Here is a 22,271-nt window from a genome sequence, read left to right as displayed (position 1 = left end):
ACCAGTAATGCACACCTGGGGAGGCCCAGGCCTCTGTTTTATTTAGGGGAGGAGTTTCACACCAAGCTGGGAGGGACTAAAACAGGATACAGCTAACATCAGTAATTTTCCAGACATTCAGGTAACTTTACATTGTACTTCACTGGTTCGAATCCCAGGCCAGCAACTTGGATTTTCAGGCCCAATTAACATATCTATAGCCCCTGAGGTCAGTTGGGGGAAGTTGAGAGTTCTGTAGGAGACGCCCAGCTGAATGGGCTGCACCTGGAAAAGGGATTAGGGAGGATGGGTTCTTTGTCTATAGAACAAAGAACCAAGAAGTAGCTAAGATATTTTTAGTTAATCCTTTGGAGAAAGGTTTAACCTTGCAACCTTTAGTCTCGGCTTTAGGAAAATATCACATTTATCTGTGGATTTTCAAAGGCTCCAGTGTATTAATTTAATATATATACCTGAATATTAAGATGAAAGCAATTTTCCATTAACTGCCAGTGGCCTCATTTGTTACACTCAGCCCTAGAGGGCCTCGAACCTCTGACTAGTCTTACACGGTCTGCAACATGATATGAGGGAGAGGGTGCTTCAAAAAATTCATGGACAAATTCCATTATCTTTCTATTCCATTTTCCATAAACTTGTTGAAGTCCCTGATACACCAAAACTTTTCTTCCTTGACAGAAAATTTTACCTGGGAGAAACAAATCAATCAGCGAAAAAAAGATGGCCATGTGTCCATGGACATGATTCTGTGTCCTTCTACCATTCTTTTTCCATCAGAGATATATATTTTTTCCCATTAAGCAATTAATAGAACACAAATTCATGGTCAAAAAATCCAATTCCACAAGAAAATCCATGTCTAATAGGTGGAAAAATTGTAGGTTCAAAGTGAGAGAATTGGCTCCAATTCTGGTCAGATCTTCACCCTCAACTCAGAAACAAACAACAAAGCCCAGAAAAGGTGACTGTTCCCTGTATAATGTTTCCATGTGTCCATCTGCCTCTCTGGCTCACTCTGGAGGGCTGAGGATCAATAAATAAAGTACATAGCATATCACTGGCAATCTGTGATCATCTGAGTTTTATTCTTTCACCATAATTATACAATCTGTATGTTGAGCAAATAATTCAAAAAGTTGGATTATATGAAGAAGAACATGGCATCAGGGTTGAAGGAAGGCTCATTAACGACATATGATACGCAGATGATACAACCTTGCTTGCAGAAAGCGAAGAGGACTTACTGATTAAGATCAAAGACCACAGCCTTCAGTATGGGTTGTACCTCAATGTAAAAAAACAAAACTCCTCACCACTAGACCAATAAATCACATCATGATAAATGGAGGAAAGATTGAAGTTGTCAAAAATTCCACTTTGCTTGTATCAACCATCGACACTCATATGGAAGCAGCAGTTAAGAAATCAAACAATGTATTGCATTTGGCAAATCTGATGCACAAGACATTTTTAAAGTGGTGAAGAGCAAAAATGTCAGATTGAGGACTAAAACGCACCTCACCCAAGCCACAGTATTTACAATAGCCTCACATGCATGTGAAAGTTGGAAAATGAATAAGGAAGACCATAGAAGAATTGATGCATTTGAATTATGGTGTTGGAGAAGAACTTCTAGAAGAACAAAGAAACCTGTGTTGAAAGAAGTACAACCAGAATGCTCCTTAGAAGCCACGATGGCCAGATTTTGTCTCTCTTACTTCGAACCTATTATCACAAGGGGCCAGTTTCTGGAGAAGAACATCGTGCTTGGTAAAGTTGAGGGCAGAGAAAAAGATGGAGACACCCAATTAGATGGATTGGTACAGTGATGCTAGCAATGGGCTCAAACATAGCAGAAATTGTGAGGATGATGCCGAACCAAATGTTGCATTATGTTGTACTAGGGTCATTATGGGTCAGAACCAACTCAACAGCACCTAACAACAATAGTCAGCTGGTGTGGGGAGTGGTACTGGCTGATTGTCTTGTACAAGCTTAACAGGAAGTGAGTGGCTCAGTTCAATGCCTCAACCTTGTTTCCAAAATCTGCAGACTTTTCTCCTTTCTGAGCATTCTTCCCTTTAATTTGGAGTCCTGGGAGACATTTTAGAAGCCCTGGTGATACCGTGCATTAAGCATTGGGCTGCTAATCACAAGGTCAGTGGTTCAAACCCATTATCTGCTCCAAAGTTTACCTACTCCCCTAGAGATTAACAGCCTCAGCAACGCTAGGGAGCAATTCTACTCTGTCCTATTGAGTCTCTATGAGTGGGAATTGACTCAATGTCAGTAGATCAGGGTTTCTTGTTTGGTTTGGGTTTTTGGTGTTTTGGCTGCGGACATTTTGGAAGATCCATAGTAGCCTAGTGGTTAAGAACTCAGCTACTAAACTAAAGGTTGGTGGTTCAAACCCACCAGCTACTCTGTGAGAGAAAGATGTAACAGTGTACTTCCAGAAAGATTACAATCTTGGAAACCCTATAGGACAGTTCTTCTCTGAGCTATAGGGTCACTGTAAATCAGAATTGACTCAGTAACAGGTTTAGTTTTTTGGTCTGTGGGCTTTTGAGAGAAATTGGCTGAGATTCACTGGTGTTGGTGGTATCTGAAGAAGCATTTCCTCCTAGAAGCTATCTGGACCCGGGCTTTGATTTCTTTTGTTTTTCACCACAGGAAACCCAGCTTTGCTGGAAGTAAACAGTCAGAGGTGAGCCCCAGACTGGGTAAGTGTTGAGTTGGGCATTTCAAGTGGCTCTAAACTTATCCCAGCACACTGGTGGCTTTCTTCCTTTCCTTCTCAGGCAAGAGAAGTAGTCCCTTGAGACCGTAAGCGAAAATGGAAATCACAGTTCCTTTGGCTAGCTTGCTGAGAGTTCTGGCAATGCTGTTCCCCAGCTGGGAGCAGCCCTGGACCAGCCTCCCATCAGCCAACCAGGGAAGGTTTTCTGGGGCCGCTGGGGAGAGCTCAAGTCAGCAGCAAAAAACAGCCTCCCCACAAGCCACACCCAGCTCTTGGAGGCAGCCAGGTCCTAACTGGTAAAGTGAAAAAAAAAACAAAAAACAAAACGTAACTGTTGAGAGGAGCAGGGTGCAAGAATATCCTCCAGCAAACGGTTTCTGTTTCCCTACAGTGTAGTGGTTACAAATCAGGCTGCAAACCCGCAAGGTCAGCAGTTCGAAACTGCCAGCTGTTCGCGGGAGACAGATGAGGCTTTCTGCTCCCGTAAATATTTACAGCCTCGGTAACCCTGTACAGGGTCGTTATGAGTCAGAACCAACGCTCCGGCACATAACAATAACAACCCTCAATGCCACAACCTCTCGCCCTCCCTCCCTATGTGAATTACAGTTTGTTGTCGTTATTAAGTGCTATAGAATTGGTTCTGACTCATAGTGATCCTGTATAGAGTTTCCCAGGAGCGGATGGTGGGCTTGAACCACCGACCTTGCTGTTAGCGATCTAGTGCTTATTCTACAGTTAGTTGGTAGACGGTTTTAAACATCAGCATGGGGGTGTAACTTAATAACTTGGGCTTCTTCAGATGCCACTGGTGTGCTTTTAGTATCTTGAATTGAGTTGTGTGTAAGCTCGTATTTCCTCTTGCTTTCTAGCCTTCTGCCCTGGACACACACACCCCTCCCCTAAACTGTAGATAGCATCATAGTCATAGCTTTTTGTCACTCCTTTATCTTTTGTTTGGGGCCTTTTAAAAAGCAAAGTAAGCTCTTCTTCCCTTCTTTCTCCCTCCCCATTTGAATTTCATATCCATGCCCCTCCTCCACCACTACCTCCATTGAAGCCCCATTACCATCAAGTCAACACCTATTCTATTGCTGTTGTTGCTATGTCCAACTCAGAGACCCTGTATAGGGTTTCCAAGGAATCGCTGGTGGGTTTAAATTGTCATCCTTGCAGTTAGAAGTCCAGTGCTTATCCTACAATGCCACACCAGGACCCTATAGGACAGAGTAGAATTGTTCCATGAGGTTTCTAAGTACTGGTGTGATGCTGAAGAATAGTGTGCTGGACCGTAAGGTTAGTTTGAGCCTCAAGTTCGGTGGTGTTACCAAACCAGAACAAGGGCTTGCCGCCTGAAGCATCAGTTAAGCACAGAGTTAAGCACAGAGACAGGAGAGAGATCCAATCCAAGCTTTATTAGCAGAAAGCCAGCAGTCTGAAGGACAGAGAGAATAGTTTCTCAAGACGGTCCTGTCCATTCTGAAGAACAGGCACATTATCTAGGGTAAGTTACATATGGATGTACACTTAATCCATTTTAACATCAAGGTAACTAAAAAAAAAAAAATTAAAAAATAAAGTGCCGTCGAGTCGATTCTAACCCATAGCGACCCTGTATAGGGTTTCCAAGTTGAGCTTGAACCACCGACCTTGCAGTTCAAACAGCTTTGCAGTCTAGCGCATTAACCCACTGGGCCTCACCAGGGCTCCAGGAAACAGTAAATCAATAAACTTCTTCAAACATTCCACCTTTAGGGAAAAGTAAACAATAAACTTCCTCACACGTTCTACCTTTAGAGTTTCCTCTGCCTGTCCTATTCTTCTTGGCCTGTTCTCCTTCTAGTACCATAGGTCACCTTAGCTAATTTTTAAACTTCTTCATTTGTAGGGTCTTCATTTGAGACCTAATAACTAAACCGACTCCATTTTGTTTAGGTCGGTAGAACCACAAAGTCAGTGGTTCAAACTCACTAGTTGTTCCTCAGAAACCCTATACAGGGTCTCTATGAGTCAGAATCTACTGGAAGAGTCTTATCAGTAACAACAATCTTTACAGAAGCAGACTGCCACATCTTTGTCCTGTGGGTTCAAACCACTGACCTCACTTTCAGTTAGCAGACAAACAATCACTGTACTACCAGAGCTCCTTCTATCCACACCACTTTCCAGCAAAGCTGGCTGTTCAACAGCAGATCAACCATCTATCCCAGTCATTTCCCCAGGAAGCAGTCAGGACCTGCAACACCTCCTTCTGCCAGCCCCTCCTCAGCCTCACCCCAGGAACTGTTTAGCCTTTGGGAGAAACAAAGCTGCTGGTTCAGACTCCATTCAGATGAGGCCTCCAGGCCGTCCTGGGTGGGGGGCAGTTCCAATCCTTTGGTCTCTGTGTTTGTTTCTTCCATTTTTAAGGCACAAACTGGGAAGTATTGATGTCATCTTTCCACTATAATCTAGAGGGACCCAGTGAGCCTAATAATTATCAACAATAAATAAACAAACAGATTATGCAGCATTTTTGAGTTTACAAAAAAAACTTTACTATTTTATAAGGAGCCCTGGTAACGTAGTGGGTTACAAAGTTATGCTGCTAACCAAAAGGTCAGCAGTTCGAATCTACCAGTCAGTCCATAAGAGAAAGATGAAACTTGTTCCCATAAAGATTTACAGCCTCGGAAACCCTATATGGGGTTGCTATGAGTCAGAACCGACTTTACAGCACAGAATCACCACCACCGTGACACTTTATAATTACCACGTGCTTTTCCCAGTGGATATTGTTACTCATTCATACCTCAGTGGTGCAAAGCTTTAGCACACTCAGCTACTGACGGAAAGGCTGGAGGCTTGAATCCACCCAAATGCACCTCAGAAGAAAGGCCTGTCCATCTGCGTCTGAACACTGAGCCACTGAAACCCCTGTGTAGCACAGTTCTACTCTGACACATGTGGGGTCACCATGAATCAGCTTTAACACAATTGTGTCTGTTATTGGTATATACAGGAAAACTGAAACCAGGAAAAAATAAAATGATTTGTCCAAGATCCTAGCTGGTATGTACTATGAAATTCAGATGCTAGTGTTGTTATTGTTAAGTGTGTCAACTTGGTTCTGACTCATAATAACCCTGTATGGGGTTTCCAAGGAGTGGCTGGTGGTCAAACCGCTGACCTTGCTATTCAAACTGATCTTGCAGTCCAGTGCATTACCCTGCAGCGATATTGTCGTTGTTGCTGTTAAGTGCCGTCAAGTCAGTTCCAACTCATAGCAATCCTATATAGCGTTTCCAATGAGTGGCTGGTGAGTTTGAACCACCAGCCTTATGGTTCAAAAATCCAACTTTGCGGGCCAATGCTTTATCCCACAGTACCACAGTGGTCCTTTATATAGCATTTATATGCCAAGCACTATTCTAAGCACTTTATATCTTTTTGCTCATTTAATCCTACAGCCCTATTGTAACCCCATTTTATCATGAGTAAACTGAGGCACAGAAATGTTAAGAAACTTGCCTAAAATCACCCAGCTAATAAGTGGCAGAGCACAGATCCAAATCCAAGCAAACTAGAGATACAGAGGAATGGAACCCACAGATTACAGATTGTCATCACTTGAATAATGACAACAGTCTGGTGTCTACCCCAGCTCTGTAAGGTCAGAGACCTGGTCCTGCTCACACCCAAGAGTGGGTCCATCTCATTAGGTAACTTCTTGGTAATCAAGTTCACAAGCCCTAGTTGCAAGCCACATTATAACCAGGGGATTGTTTGCTAAGAATGAAATCTAGAAAAAAGAGACTTGGAGAATTTAAAGGTTTAATGAGATCAGCCTAATGTGGCTGGATTGCAGACTACAACCCCTTCTGACCTTCAGCCCTTGGATCCTCCCCACCCTGGGTCGCTGCCTCTTTCCATTGGATTCAGCTGTGACCTGGTTGGCTAGGCATTCGTCCTCTCCAGGTCTCTACTTTCCTGTGATCTTTTCGGAACTACTTGCCTTTAAGCCTGAGAGTATCCTGGCTTTGACCTGGTTATGGGGCAGGAAGGGGGAGGGAGAATGCTTCCCCTTTAACAACCCATCACCAAACCCAGAGGTGTCATCTCACATTTCCATCCCCACCTCACTCAAACCCTTAGGGCTTGGAGTTTCATGGGGGGTTCTTGTTATTGCTAAAGTGTTAGTCAGTTCTAACTGTACAGAGTTTCCAAGGCTCTAAATCTTTGTGAGAGCAGAAACTGGAGCGACTGATGGGCTCAAACTGCTGACCTTGTGGTTCGCAGAGTGCTTATCCTACAGAGCCACTGCTCTCCCCTTCATGGGGAGAGAACCAAGCAAAAATAAAAAAAAGTGACTGGGGCCATTTCCTCTTACCCCTCTCTCACCCCCACCCCACATGACCCCATAAAGCCTGACAGTTCTTGCTGCAAATACTGAGTTGGTTCTGCAAACATTTACTGAGCACACACGTGTACCAGATTCTTACAAGATCCGTTTCTCCCCTCCCACCGCACCCTACCCCCAGCCCCCATGAAGCTCAGTCTAGAAGGCTGGGAAGACCAGAGGGCTGGCACAGAGACTACTCAGACCACATCCGACTTCAGCTCACTTGACATTTGTGCCTTGGTGCCATGGAGACTTCTTAAGCCAGGGGTCTCTAGTTGCACACGGTGGGAAACTGGGCCCTCGAGGATCAGGTCAAATGAGCTAAGGCTGCCAAGTCCTGAGTCCAAGCTGTGTGGCTCATCTAAAGGGTTTTCATCTCCATAAGTACAGAAGAGGGCCCACCTCTGAAAGTGATAATGTCTCTGGACCCCCAAGGCAGAAATGCCTTCAGGCCTAAATCCAAAAAAGGAAAAGTTTCCCCAATGTACCACTGAGAAGAGTCCAGAGGGAAAAATCTGTATCCCCAAATCTGGCACAGTCCAAGCCACAGAAGCCAAGTTGGAACCCCTTCCATGAACACTGCCAAAAATTAAAGGAGAAAAGCATCCAACCAAATTCCAAAATATGGGGGCCGGGTCCCTTGTGAATGTGGGTTGGCTCATGAAGAGAGGTTTGTGGGCAGATGACGTAGGAGAATCATAGGTGAGAGACCAGCTGGGCTGTGTTTATACCCTCCAAGACCCTCAATTCTCCATGTCCTGAGAAACTAGGTCTACTTCAGATGTCGAAATGCAGCAGAGAAGAGAACATAAAGCACTGTCACTGTCTAACATGTAACCTGCCTTCTGGGTTTCAGAGGACAGGAGGCCATTTCATAGCCCATTACCAGAGAATGAGAACTGGACATGGGAAATCAAATAACTGGGTTTTTGTCCAGGCTCTAACATTAGCCAACTGGGTGTCCTCAGGCATCCCATGCAAACAGCCCTTCATAATTTATATTGTGTCCTTTAATCTCCATAGCACTGAACATAAATGGAATGCACAGCCTTCTAGTCAATTCAGCCTAATTAGCTACCCTATAGGACTAAATAGAACTGACCCCCATAGGGTTTCTGAGGCTGTAAATCTTTGCTGAAGCAGACAGCCTCTTCGTTCTACAGAGGAGCAGCCCATGGATTTGAAGTGCTGACTGGTTAGCAGTCCAACGCTTAACCTACTGTGCCACCAGGCTGGGCTCCATTCCCTGTAAAAGGGGGCTCTTCTAATCAAGAGCCTTTTGATCACCAGAGGCAAAACCCAATTTAAATTGTGTTAAGTAGTGAAGAGAATTGAGTGACTGGCTGATGCAACCAGGAGGCCCTGAGATGCTAATGACTTTCAATTCCACTGCATCTGGTGACTCAGATGGTGGTATCAGCCTCACTTCCCCTTCTTTCAGCAACTCTTCCCTCTGGGTTGACTTTACTCACAGGTAGGCTGTCTTCTCACAAGGTCATGTGACCAACAACTCTAGAGTAACATCCTCCCAACTCCTAGTTTCAACTCAAACCCTAAGTCTAATGTTCTTTGGACAAATTGGGTCACATGGCTATCCCTGTACCAATTATTGTGACCAGAGGGATGGAATCAATTGAATCACTTCAGCTTGGATCACATGCCCACCCCTGAAGGTGGAGTCATTTCTACTGAGAGTGAAGGAGTGGGTTTCAAGGAAAATAGGGGTGATGGTGGCAGTCAGCTGGTGATGTGCCATGGAGTCAGTTCCGACTCATAGCAACCTTGCACAGGGTTTCCAAAGCTGTAAATCTTTACGGGAGCAGAAAACCTCATCTTTCTCCCACGGAACAGCTGGTAGTTTCAAACTGATGACCTTGAGATTCGCAGCCCAATTCGTAACCACTATGCTACCAGAGCTCAGCTAGTTGTGCAGAAACAACAGATACCTCCTGGGTGAGGCTGGATCTCAACATTTTTTCATCTTTAATGAGAAGTAATGGGAAAAGAAATTAACTGAACTTGTCACTGGCCCCATCTGGCCTGGGTGATTTTTATCCCACACATGGTATTATTTAAGACTGTATAATTGGCCTTAGGGAATGAACTCATGCCACCTATAATGCGATTGGGTGCTTGGGGCTTGGTACCAGACCACACCCTATGGGTGTGACTAGGATTCTCTCTGAAAGAAATAGATAATCCAACAATCAATCACCCAGGGAAGAGTTCATCTTGAAGTCAGGGGATGAAGACTCAGAAGGTCCCACTAACTGGAAGGAGCAGAAGCACTCCCTCCTCTTTCTGGACCAGGCTTTAGAACTGCCTGGAGTTTTCCATCAGCAGGTAGAGTATGGACAAGCCATGACCACAGGAAGGCAAATGATAACTGGGCAGAAAGTCTGTCTTGTTGGAGGGCAAATCGAGCAGCTCCGCTTAGAACTCCACACTTGGTGTAACACTATCTCACCATCTTGAAATTCTTAATAATTTTTTTATAAGGGATCCCACACTGGGGTCTGAAAATTATGTAGTCAGACCACCTATCAGGTAAGGAAGCCCTGTAGGGTCTGAGCTTGAGTCTGTGCTATAACTTTGAGCTCTTGCTTGAATGGTCTCTCCCTCTGTTGGTCCCACACCACAACTGGTTTCAGATGTGCTGTGAGTAATTAAGAAGGGGCTAGTCTATGCTTTGAGCAAAATGTCAAAGTGGGGAGCAATTCTCCTACCCCAGGGTCAACACTGTCTCCACAGTGGTGTTCACATTTGCAGAAGAGCAATCTTCTTTGGTGTGAGAGATAGATCAGTAAACCCAGGGATGGGCAGGTCCTGATGGAAGAAGGTGGGGGAGTCAGAGTAGTAACACGGGACTGGGGAAGCAGTCAATGGAGGCCTGTGTTTGATATCTGAGCACTGTGCTAGACCAACAATAAGGCTTGTATTGGTGACCATTAGTTAGTAATGGGAACCATTATTATTAATCCATGCTTAACATACAAAATCTGAAAAAATGCAAAGTAGAAAAAGTTCCTGTGACCCTACTGCTTCAGAATTCATATGTTCAATAAAAAATGGAATTGTACTCTAAAATATGTGTGTATAATATGTAAATTATACATATGTATAATACAATAATATCATATATAAATGTATCGCAGGCATTTTGTCATACATATTCACCTTCATTCTTCTTAATGACTGCATAATATTCCTTTTATGGGGACATTAAAATGCCTGTGTACGCTCAAAGTTTGAAACTTAAAAGCACAGAGGTTAAAATAACAAATAAGCATGTATGTGTCCTCCATCCATTTACCTTAAAGAGGAGAAGAAAACAAAAACCACCCAAGGAGCCTCCCTGTGTGTGGCAGGTGGCTCCAGAGGAACCTCTCAGACCTAGCTGGGATACTCTTGGAGAGCTAGAGGTAACTTGCTCACTAGAAATAGACTTGCTGTGTTGTTGTTACCTGCTATTTGTCAGTCCCTGACTCGTGGTGGTCCATGCACAAAACAATCAAATGCACCAACCCTCATGAGCGGTAGTGCATTAGATCCTTGAGATCCACAGGGTTTTCACTGGCTCATTTTCAGAAGTAGATCATCAAAGCCTTTCTTCCTAGTCTGTCTTAGTCTAGAAGTCCACAGAAACCTGTTCAGCATCAAAGCAACATGCAAGCCTCCACCGACAGATAGGTAGCACATGAGGTACGCTGGCTATAAATCCAACTAGGGTCTTCTGCGTGGAAGGCAAGAATTCTTCCGCTGAGCCACCACTGCCTCCAGAAGTAAATATGGTCCCTGAGAAGTTGCAGGCTGGTACCGTGACTTCTGCAACACATTGGCCATACTCCATGATGCAGAAGAAGCTGAGAGACATTGAAAAAGTGCTGACTGGAGGTCAGCCCTCCAGTAAATAAAAGACCAAACACCCACCCAAGACTTCTGACTCCAGACCCTGAATTTCCCACCCCTATCACCTTGACACTTCTTCCCTGGACCCCAGGAGGGTTTGAACTGAAAGTTCCCCAGACCCTTCCAGCTTTGACCTCCTGAGATTCTAGTGTGGCCCAGGCACCAATCAGTCTAGGCCAGAACAAACTCCGAAGCAAAGTCAATGCCAATGGTGGTGGGGAGGGAAGGGAGGTTCATTTACAAGGCAGATTCAAGACTGTGCTGTGAGCTCCACCTCTGGAGTTATTACAATGCCAGCTACAAGGCATTTGAGTAACTTCCATGCAATGAGTTACCCTTAATTGGGTCTCAGGAGCAAAACAGAGCCCAGCAACATTATCACCTGAGGACTTGCCTTCATCAAAGCCAAGCTGCAGAAGAATAACCCCAGGGAAGAAAGCCAAAAGTTACTGACACTGGTGTAATCTCCATCTTCTCTCACTTTTATTGTATCTTGTTATATTTTAAGATAAAATACTTCCTGGAGGCCTTTATCTCGCCACCAGTTCTGCTTTCACCAGCTACCCACCAGACAGCAGGGTGTTTCAAGGTAAGGAGACCAGAGCCCTTGGAGTCCAGTTCTTCTGCTTTTGTGGTTTATTATTAATCTTGTGAAGGCTGAGGCAAGTTTTGAAATGGGTGTACAGTCTTAACATTGCAATGCCTTCCAATGCCACCTGTTTCTTCGTTGCCAAAGAACATCTCAACATCTATTTAAGAATTTTTCTTTTTTGTTGTTGTTGTTCAGAATATATACAGCAAAACCAGCACTTTGAATTGGTGCATTCTGGTTCCAACCCCCACTGAGAATTCACATTTCTAACTAGAACAAGGAGTCTTGGTGTGGCGCTGAAAGGATAAGCACTGGGCTGTAAGTCGTTTTGAACCACAAAGTCAGTTGTTCAAACTCACCAGATGCTCCTTGGAAACCCTATACAGGGTTACTGTGAGTCGGAACTGACTCAACAGTACTTAAAAACAAAACAACAACTAAAGCAAAGATGTCTGTTTAAGGACTAAGGTGCGCCTGCTACAAGCCAAGGTATTTTCAATCATCTCCTATGCATGTTAAAGTTGGACTATAAATAAGGAAGACCATAGAAGAACTTATACATTTGAAACGTGATGTTGGCAGCAAATACTAAAACTACCATGGACGGCTGGAAGAACAAGCAAACCTGTCTTGGAAGAAATACATCCATAGTACTCCTTAGACTCAAGGAAGGTGAGACTTCAACCCTAGTACTTTGGACATGCTGTCAGGAGAGATCAGTCCCTGGAGAAGGACATCATGCTTGGTAATGTGGAAGGTCAGTGAGAAAGAGGAAGACGACCAATGATGTGGATTGACACATGGCATCAGCAATAGCTCAAACACAACAATTGTGAGGATGGTGAAGGACCAAGCAGTATTCCGTTCTGTTGTGCACAGAGACACTATGAGTTGGAACTGACTCAATGGCACATAACACCACCACAAATAGTCCCCAGGTGATACTTATGCTACTGGGTAAGGGCCAATTCTATGAACCACCGGTAGAACAGTTGTTCTCCACATTTATTACACATCAGAATCACCAAGGGATCTTGTTAAAATGTAGATTCAGATTCAGTAGATCTGGCATGGAGTCTAACCATTTCATTCCTGAGTAAAACATACATCAGTTAAACAATTTCTCCATGTACAATTCAATGACAATGACGACATTCTTTGTATTGTACAACCATCCTCATCTTCCTTTTCTGAGTTATTCCTCCGCATGAACATAAATCCACTGGCCCCTGAGGTTCCTATGTTGAGCTGCTGTTGTTAATCCTCGTGTAGCGCTGTAGGATAAGCACTCACTCAACCTCAAGATCAGTTTGAACCACAAGGTCAGTGGTTCAAACTCACCAGCCACTCCTTGGTGAGTTTATATACAGGGCTGCTATGAGTCAGAACCAACACTTAACAACAACAACAGTTGTCAATTTAAGGAACCATGGTGGTGGTGTAGGATAAGCATGGGACTGCTTATGGCAACATTGGCAGTTCAAACCCACCTGTTGCTCCTTGGGATAAAGATGAGGCTTTCTGTTCCCCAAAATATTTACAGTCTCAGAAACACTATACAGGGTGGCTATGAATTGGAATCAACTTGATAACGGTTGGTTGATTGGTTGATTGGTTGGTTGGTTGGTTGGTTGGTTGGTTAGCTGTTAATTTGATGCCATAAAAATAGCTCTTAAAAGTGGATAGAATACTTAAATCAGACATTCTTTACTAGTTAAACTAAACTATATACAAAGACTTTAGAAGATAATTTTGGCTTAAAGATTATCTCAAGACAATGGTTTTAAATTTTATCCAGAAAATCTAGATCTATAAAACTCTCATCATCTTTGATGGAGGGTAACATTCTGCACAGGAATACCAGCAAGGAAATCAGTTGTTGCATTCTAAGGTACAAAACCAATCACTAGACCCATAAGAAAACAAAAGCATAACTGGGCATTGGATCCTGGTTTCCTGGGTAAAAACACATAGTATTAAAATCAGAAGAGCTGCATAGATTTATCCACTGAGTGCAGTGACTTATCATGTAGAACAGCCATTTGATGACTTTGCTAATTAACAGAAAGGCAAAGAGAGTGGGCCAGGGGCTGTGACGGACCCTTTAGGTATCTTATGCAAGCATAGCCCTCCTTGGAAGGAAAAAAATGATGAATAATGAGCTGTGTGCCTTCAGTGGCATTGGTCATGTTTCATTTCTTCAGTGGTATGGTGAGTCCTGGTGTGGCACTGTGTAATGTGCTGGAGTGTAAGGTCAATTTGAACCACAAGGTGTGAGATTCAAGCTCACCAACCGCTCCTCAGAAACCCTATACAAGGTCACTATGAGTCAGAACCAACTCGATGGCAGTTCACAACAGTGCAATGGTGGGTAGTTGGGTGTTGGTTTTATTGTTATCCTTTCTATCCTATATAAGGAGTCCTGGTGTGGTGCTGTAGGTTAATGCACCGGTCTGCAAAGTCATTTGAATCACAAGGTCAGTGGTTCAAACTCACCAGTCATTTCTTGGAAGCCATATACAGGGTCACTATGGGTCGAAATGGACTCGACAGCATTTAACAACAACAATCCTATACAAATTTATTATGTAAATATGTAGTAATTATTCATCAAATATTTTATAAATTAAAATGAAAACAAAATTAATGAACTAGTAAATGATTTTAAAACATTGCCATTGAGTGGGTTTGGACTCTGATGACTCTATATGAATGATGAGATTGAAGACATCTGGGTTTGAGGCACGAGGGCAGGAGGATGATAGGAGAGGGATAGGGGAAGTCTCAGGAACTCTTCAAGGCTGGTTTTCATTCTGAAATCGCCAGTGAATATCAGAGATGATGTTCCTCTGTTCTGTGAGTGGTAGACTTCATAATACACAAGGGTTCAGAACGCCTCCCCTTTGTTTCTGACCTTTGAACACAGAGTCCTTCCCCATCCTTAACTCTAGATAACTCATCAAAGGCATTTCTAGCAAAACAAATGGCTCAATCACCCTTGCCTGGTGCAAGAACTTCAGAGACAGTGAAAATGTGATCACAGTGGACTGGTTTGAGGAAGAGACTTGTGCTGGGGCAGGGGAATCAGAATGATTGAAGGAGACATTTTCACAATGTAGGTCATGGGGCCCAGATAAGCAATAGCCCTTAGTCAGTATCCTGACACACATCACTAGAGGTCCTTTAGGGCTAGACTTGACCTCAACAGCTGGGTGGTAGTAGAAAGGGTTACATCTAGAAAATGGTTTGAAGTAAACCAATGGATGCCAGAGTACCAGAAGGAAATCACACACGCAACATAAATCTATGTTGGCAAAATTTGCCAACTGCCCTTTCTTGGGAAGCACTCGGAATGTTCAATGTCTTTTCTTTTTTGAAATTATGGTAATAACAGAAAGACTAGTAGAAATCTTTTTAAACCGTCCTTCACTTAAACAACTTACCAGATCAACTAACACACTTCAGTCTCTTAGTAAAACTGACTGGCTTTAACACAAACGTTCATAAATCTTCTTTAGAAGATACGCTCACTTCTCCAGGCTCATACACTATCATGCATAGTCACCAAGAGTCAGCTATGTCTACACCCAAGCTTATTTGCACCAGTTGTACACAGTAATTGTAATTAAGTAATCTAGTTAATTCATCAATAAACTAATCAACTAAAAGTGTAAACAGGAAAAACATTGACCAATGAAATCAGAGTGAAAACAGAACTAGAACTGTCATTTCTACAAAAATGAAATTAAATGCTTTGAAAACACTCAATGTAAGCATGTCATCTTTTTTGTTGTTGTTTTAATTGCTGTCAAATTAAGAGTGAACGAGACAACTGTAAAAGGCTCAGAGGAAGCTCATAAACATAGAGAAGGGTTTTGCAATCAGATTGCTTTACAAATGTCAAGAATTTCCTGTTCCATATTCTGAAAACTGAAGCTAATTATAAGACATTTGTAGACTAGACAGCTGGTGGGAGGAAGATAATGATCCACTCTCTCTACAGACCTATAAGCAAAGAAGAGTTTTAGGTCTGCATTTAAAAATTGGCAAATTATGAGACAGATATTGCAAGTCAAAGTAAAACATCTAAAGAAAGAATTACCTTTTTTATGATTCCCTGGTTGAACCAACTTTCTCAATGAACTGAACAATTATCAACTCTAATTACACTGGGTAAGAATTCAACCCAATTAAGGGTGACTCACTGCATTGGTTCACCCACTCTTAATCTGACAACATTTTTAAAACAAACACTTACATTGAGTCTTTCCAAAGCATTCAGTTTTATTTTTGTAGAAGTAACAGTTCTATGTCTGTTTACACTCTGATTTCGTTGGTCAACATTCTTCCTGCTTATACTCTTAGCTTATGAGTTTCTGGATGAATTGTTTTTGTACCTTGTTATTGAACTGAGTCTGACTCATGGAGACCACATGTATGCAGCGTAGAACTGGTTCATAGGATTTTCAAGGTTGTACTCTTTCTGAAGCACCTCTCCAGACCTGTGTTCTGCGGCACCTATGAGTGGGTTTGAATGCCAGTCTTGTCTACTGCTGCTGTAGAATAAATACCACAAGTGGGAAGCTTTTGTTGTTATACTTGTTGTTGTTGTTGTTGTTGTTAAGTGCCATTGAGTCCATTCTGACCCATAGAAGCACTGTATGGGGTTTCCGAGGAGTGGCTGGTGAGCTTGAACCGCCGACCTTGCAGTTCAAACGGCTTTGTTATACTTGTTGTTAAGTACCATGGAGTCGGTTCCAACTCAAAGTGACCCTGCACAGGATTTCCAAGGCTATAAATCTTTACAGGAGCAGAACACCTCATCTTTCTCCCTCAGAACTGCTGGTAGTTTTGAACTGCCGACCTTGAGGTTAGCAGCCCGATTCATAACCACTACCATCAAATTGGTTTCAACTCATAGCAACCGAAAGCACAACAGAATGAAACACTGTCCAATTTTGTGCCATTCTCAAAATCATTGTTAAGCTTGAGTCCATTGTTGCTGCCACTGTTCCAACCCATCTTGTTGGGGTCTCCCTCTTTTTTGCTGACCCTCCACATTCCCAAGTATGATGTTCTTCTCCAAGGACTAGTCCCTCCTTATAACATGTCCAAAGTATGAGAGATGAAGTCCGCCATCCTGGATTCTAAGGAGCGTTCTGGCTGTATACTTCTTCCAAGACAACTTTGTTCTTCCAGCAGTCCATGCTACCTTTAATATTCTTCTCCAACACCATAACTCAAATGCATCAATTCTTCTATGATCTTCCTTATTCATTGTCCAACTTTCACATGCATATGAAACTACTGAAAATATAATATCTTGGGTCAGGCGCACCTTAGTCCTCAAACTGACATTTTTGCTCTTGAGCACTTTAGTCCTATTAATTCATTCTATGCTTCGAACTCCAGTAATTGTAGCTTCCGAGAAAATGGTTTCTTATGTGCCTTTCTTAATGTCTCCACTGTGTTGGCAGTGCTTAAGGTTCTGGGAACAAATCTCTCTGAGAAAAAAACTCTGGCCACCTGGCAAACATGGCTTTTCTTTATCAACTTATTCAGTTATGTTTGATATTAACTTAATACATGAGCCCTTGATACCCATGGACAAATATTAAAACAAAAACTTCTTCTAAAGCCGAGGCCTGAAAGTTCCTAGGACAAGTTTGCTGGGAGACGCTGGAGAAAAAATTCCCCTAAGGAATTCACCCAAAGTAGATTGGAGAATTCCAGGGTTTTGTCCAAAGAACAATAGCGTCAGCCGTCTTAAATCGCCCCCAGGTGCAGACCATTGACCTAGGCTTCTTTCTTCCTCCCGCAAGTCTCCGGCCAGGCAGCTGACACAGCGGGACTCCTCCCAATCCTTTTCACCTTTTCCCATTCAAGATTAGGTGCTATAGGTATGTTAATTAGGCTTGAGAAACTGAGTTGCTGTCTTGGGATTCGAACCTGAAAAGCACCATATAAAAATTTGCTTGAATTTCTGGAAAATTAAGGATGTTAGATTATCAAGACAATTTGTGATGTATGTTTTAGAATTTGTTCCTGTAATCATTGTGTCCTGTTTTGAATGATTAATTTCACTTTTGTACTCCGTCTTAATAAACTCCGCCTTCTTTTGTGTAAAGCTTCTCCCAAAATAAACGGAGGCGCAGACTGAAGCCTGCATGCATTGCGGCTTGCAGTACGGGCAGGCATTGCAGTTGGCAAGATGTGCAAACGGCATGCATAGCCAAAATGTTTACAATGCAGGATCTGTCTGATGCCAGTTACGCATCAACTCTAGTTCCGGGGTGTCTATGTTTCTCTCTCGTTGTGTCTTTGTGTTTATTCTTTCTCTATCTCTGTCGCCGCCAGATCTCCCTACTTCGTGAACCAAACCCCTATGTCGAGGCCGGTTCTCAACAATAGGCTACTCCACCTCATGGCCAGATTTTAGATTCATGCATTATTTCCAACAATGCATCTGGCTTGTAAACACCATTTTTTAAAGCTGGACTCAGACAATCAAAAGTGATCAGAGTGGATCAGTCTTGATAAGATGCTTTCCTCAGCTCAGCCAGGCTGCCAGAAACTTCCATTTCCATCCCACATCCACTATCCTGATAAATTCAGAAGCAGTCAGACTCCTCTAGCCAAGCCAACCTGAATTACATTCTAGCCTTCCCTATCTTTTGTTGTTGTTCTTAGGTGCTACTGAGTTGGTTCCATCTCACAGCGACTCTACACACAACAGAACGAAACATGCCCCAGTTCTGTGCCATCCTCACTTGAGGATGTTACACTTGAGCCCATTTCAGCTGCCACTGAGCCAACCCAAGATGGGTCTTCCTATTTTTCCTTGACCTTCCACTTTACCAAGCATGATGTCCTTCTCCAGGGACTAGTCCCTTCTGATAATATGTCCAAAGTATGAGAGATGAAGTTTGGTCATCATGGCTTCTAAGGAGCATTCTGGCTTTACTTCTTCCAACACAGATTTGTTTGTTCTTCTGGTAGTCCATGATGTGGCACTATACTGTTAAAAGAACTTCTAACTTCAAGGTTAGTGGTTCAAACCCACCAGCTGCTCCTTAGAAACTCTATACAGGGTCACTATGAGTTGGAACCCACTGGATGGCACTTAACAACAACAACAAGGTCCATAGTCTCAAGAGTCCCACCCGTTTCTAGCTGACCAGAGCCTCTTCTGTCTTTCTAGATTCCACCAAATGTTTCTTGACAATCATCATCATCAGTATTAATGGTAGCGCCTAACCAGAAAAAAATAAGCTCCTATCCAACATGAGGGGTGGCAGTTTAAAACAACCCAGGGGCACCACCAAAGAAAGACTTAACAATCTGGATCCCTGATGATTAGTCAAGAAAATCCTATGGAGCAGTTCTGCTTTGTAGCACATTTGTTGATATTTTTAGGTGCCATTGAGTCTACCAAGAACTGAAATGAACCCATTGGCAACTGGTTTCATTGTTGTTTTCTGGTTTTAGCATTCCAACATAAGCATGTACTTACAGATTCTGTTTGATGTTGACTGCTTAAAAACTCAGACATAAAGCAACTTTATACACAATAGATATATGGCACTGTGAGTCACTGGTTCAGGGTTTTATGTTCTGACTTTTATACTTCAATTCACTCTAATTTTACTCTGCTTTGATTTTTGTTTTTCTCATTTACTTCTTGTTCCATAAATCTTAAAACAGCCTGAGTCAAAAAGTCTCACTCAGATCTGACCAGCTTAAATGACCACCTTTGACTTTGCAAATACCCCCAGGATGGGAAGGTTATTATGTTTCTAAAGTCATCTCTAGGGGCATGAGATGAGGAGCAAAGAGCAGCAGCAGCATGCTGGGCTGTCCATCACTGATGCCACCTCCCTCTGCTCTACTTGGGATGCTCAAAGCTGTGAGAGAGGTCAGGTAAATCCCAGGACACATTGATTTAAGAAAAAATAGAGACAGAGAGTAGGAAAGGTAAGACTTTCTAGTTCCTCAAAGACTTACAACCTTGGAAACCCTACACAGAGTCACTTTGAGTCAGAATTTACTCCATTGGACTTACCAACAACATATATAAATACGGGAGTCCTGGTGTGGCGCTGCAGGATAATGTGCTGGACAGCAAGATCAGTTTGAGCCTCAAGGTCAGTGGTTAAAATCCACTAGCTGCTCCTCAGAAACCCTATACAGGGCGGCTATGGGTCAGAACTGACTCGACAGCACTTAACAACAACATATGTATATATATATAAAGAGAGAGAGAGAGACATATTGTCATACAGCCTATTCAGATACATGGTGATTCAAGCTTCTGAAATGGCTCCTTTTAAACCTAACTGGAGGGCAAAAAAACTACCCAACCCCAACCTTAGAGTCCTGCATACCTTATTTATTTGGACCCATCCAGTCACTTAGTGAAATTAAGAAGACTTTGGATAGAAAAGCCATATCAAGTCATTTCAAGGTACCACATTGACCTTGAATATATCCCAACCTGAATTTAGAGATCATCTCAAAAACCGATTTAATGCATTAGACACTAATGACTAAAGATCAGAAGAGTTGTAGGATGCCATTAAGAACTTCATACAGAAAGAAAGCAAAAGGTCATTTAGAAGACAAGAAAAAAGAAAAAGACCAAAATGGATGTCAGAAGAGACTCTGAAACTTGTTATCCAGCATAGAGATGCTAAAGTAAATAGAAGGAATGAGGAGGTTAAAAAAAACTGAACAGAAAATTTCAAAGGGCAACATGAGAAGACAAAGTCAAATATTATAATGAAATGTGCAAAGACCTGGAGTTAGAAAACCAAAAGGGAAGAACATGCTCAGCATTTCACAAAACTGTAAGAACTGAAGAAAGCATTCAGGCCTCTACTGGCAATAGTGAGGGATTCTATGGGCAACATATTGAATGATGCAGAAAGCATCAAAAGAAGATGAAAGGAATTCACAGTCACTGGACCAAAAAGAAATGGTCAATGTTCAACCATTTCAAGAAGCAACATATGAACAAGAGTCAGTGATACTGAAGGAAGAAGTCCAAGGTACACTGAAAGTATTGACAAAGAACAAGGGTCCAGGAAATGATAAAATACAAATTGAAATCTTTCACCAAACTGATGCAACACTGGATGCACTCACTCATCTCTGCCAAGAAATTTGGAAGTCAGCTACCTGGACAACTGATTGGAAGAGATCCATATTTGTGCACATTCCAAAAAGAGGTAACCCAATGGAATATGGAAATCATCAGAGAATATCATTAATATCACATGCAAAAGAATTTTGCTCAAGATCATTTGAAAACATCTACAACAGTACATCAACAGGGAGCTGCCAGAGGTTCAAGCCGAATTCAGACAAAGATAGGGAACATGGGATATCATTTCTGACATCAGATGGATCATAGCTGAAAGCAGAGAATACCAGAAAGATGTTTACTTGTGCTTTATTGACTATGTACAGGCTTTCGACTATGTGGATCATGACAAGCTATGGACAACATTGTGGAGAAGGGATATTAATTGTGCTCTTGAGGAATCTGTACATAGACCAAGAAGTAGTCATTCTAGTAGAACAAGGGGACACTGAATGGCTCAAAATCAGGAAAGGGTTGTATTCTTTCACCATGCTTATTCAATCTGTAAGTTGAGCAAATAATCTAAGAAGCTGAATTATATGCAGAAGAACCGGTATCAGAGTTGGAGAAAGACTCATTAACAACCTGCAATATGCAGATGATACAACCTTGTTTGTTGAAATCAAAGAGGACTTAAAATACTAACTGATGAAAATCAAAGACCATAGGTTTCAGTATGGGTTGTACCTCAATGTAAAGAAAACAAAAATCCTCACCACTGTATCAATAATTAACATCATGATAAATGGAGAAGAGATTGAAGTTGTCAAAGACTTCATTTTGCTTAGATCCACTATCAACTCTGTGCAGGGTCACTATGAGTCAGAACCGACTTCACGGTACTTAACAACAACAACACCATCAACACTCATGGAAGCAGCAATGAAGAGATCAAACTATGCAATGCATTAGGCAAATCTGCTGCAGCAATACCAGAGATGGAAGCAAAGATGGGGACATGGAGAGAGGGAGCAGCCGAGGACTCTAGATTCATGGAAAGAGAGGGACTGAGAGCTGGTGGCCAGGAGGCAGACTTGCCGAATGTGCCCTTTAGTGGTTTAAATTATTAAATGTGCCTGAATGTTTAAAAAAAAAAAAAAAGCTAAAATGAATAGAGAGAAATACTGTTAACTGTTTCATTGTAATGAAACAAGGTGTATGATTTGTTGAATGTAAAACTGATGATCTGCCCTGTAAACTTGCACTCAATTCACAATAAAAACTTTAAAATCAATAAATAAACCTACTATAACACTAAAACTAGCCCAAGCCTTACTCTTAGCCCTAACCCAACCTCTAAACCCTAACATTAAACCTAGTCCTAACTATAACCATAACATTAAACCAAGTCCTAGGCCTAACCTAGATCTAGCCATAATTCTAACTCTAACTCTGTACTCCTACCATACACACATATGCAAAGTATAGCAAGAAAGAGAAACTGGCACATGGTGTCTGTTTCCAATGGCTGCTGTAAAAAAAATGACCACAAACTTAGTGGCTTAAA

At 42.3% G+C, this 22,271-nt stretch overlaps 1 protein-coding gene across 1 annotated transcript in view; it reads left to right on the top strand.

The window, feature by feature from the left end:
• RAB37 (RAB37, member RAS oncogene family) overlaps window positions 1–22,271 on the top strand; it is a 65,322-nt gene that overhangs the window by 3,376 nt on the left and 39,675 nt on the right. The window lies entirely within an intron of this gene.

This window comes from Chrysochloris asiatica, unplaced genomic scaffold (genome assembly GCF_000296735.1).
Source record: "Chrysochloris asiatica unplaced genomic scaffold, ChrAsi1.0 scaffold00132, whole genome shotgun sequence".
Taxonomy (NCBI): Eukaryota; Metazoa; Chordata; class Mammalia; order Afrosoricida; family Chrysochloridae; genus Chrysochloris; species Chrysochloris asiatica.
The sequence above is the reverse complement of the archived record's forward strand: the minus strand, read 5'-3'. Positions and strand labels throughout refer to the sequence as shown.